This window comes from Magnolia sinica, chromosome 17 (assembly GCF_029962835.1).
Source record: "Magnolia sinica isolate HGM2019 chromosome 17, MsV1, whole genome shotgun sequence".
Lineage (NCBI taxonomy): Eukaryota > Viridiplantae > Streptophyta > Magnoliopsida > Magnoliales > Magnoliaceae > Magnolia > Magnolia sinica.
In genome coordinates this window covers 60,324,395-60,325,352 of record NC_080589.1, presented here as the reverse complement: position 1 = coordinate 60,325,352, position 958 = coordinate 60,324,395, and the positions used below count along the sequence as shown (strand labels likewise).

The 958-nt window shown below is 42.4% G+C and overlaps 1 non-coding gene across 1 annotated transcript; it reads left to right on the top strand.

The window, feature by feature from the left end:
• Nucleotides 1–341: 341 nt before the first annotated feature.
• LOC131231987 (small nucleolar RNA R71) lies at nt 342–448 on the top strand. The gene has a single exon (XR_009164598.1). It is a non-coding gene; the product is annotated as a small nucleolar RNA R71 (small nucleolar RNA).
• The last annotated feature ends 510 nt before the right edge of the window (nt 449–958 follow it).

The following is a 958-nucleotide window of genomic DNA, read 5'->3' as shown; positions in this document are numbered from 1 at the left end:
TGTTGCAATCACAGATGCCGCAAACAATTTCATTGACCTTATCCTTCTTTCCTTCCATGGCCTCAACTTTCCTTATGAGCGTAGTCACTTTACACTTGAGATCATCCTCTTCTTTCAAGAGATATAATCCACCTTTCTCCTTTGATTGAGTCGGCCTAGACGTGGTGTTCGACTTTGGGTAATAGTCCCAAGATTGTATTTTTTCAGCCAAACTGTCGAGGTAGTCCCATACCTCGTCGACATCTTTATTAATGAATTCTCCATTACACATTGTCTCGACCATTTGGCGCATGGAAGATGTCAGTCCATCGTAGAAAAAATTTGTAATGCGCCACGTTTCAAATCCGTGTTGTGGGCATGAACTGACCAAATCTTTGAACCTTTCCCAACATTGGAAGAATGTTTCATCTTCCTTTTGGGCAAAGTTCATGATTGCTTTTCTGAGGGTAATCGTTTTATGATGTGGAAAGAATTTTTTTATGAATTCCCTCTGCATGTTGTTCCATGTGCCAATGGATCTAGGACACAGTGAATGTAACCACGTCTTAGCTTTCTCTTTTAAGGAAAAAGGAAAGAGTTTCAGCCTAATTGTATCTTCAGATACATTAGGAAAACATAATGTAGCTATTATCTCATCGAACTCTTTCAAATGTAAATATGGACTTTCAGATTCAAGTCCATGGAATTTGGGAAGGAGTTGGATAACTCCTGGCTTGATGTCCATTTGTCCTGTGTTTTCAGGAAAAATCATGCATGAGGGCGTACTCACTCCCGCCGGTTGTAGATAATCTCGTAGAGTACGAGGCGGGGGTGCCTGTTGCACCTCATTCTCATCTTGGGTATCCTCCACCCTGGGTGGAAGTAGAGGAGGTTGGTCTTCAGCCATAACTTCAGTTAACTCAGGGGATTTCGAGCGGTGTCTAGTCCTGCGATGGATAGTCAACCCCTCAACCAATCC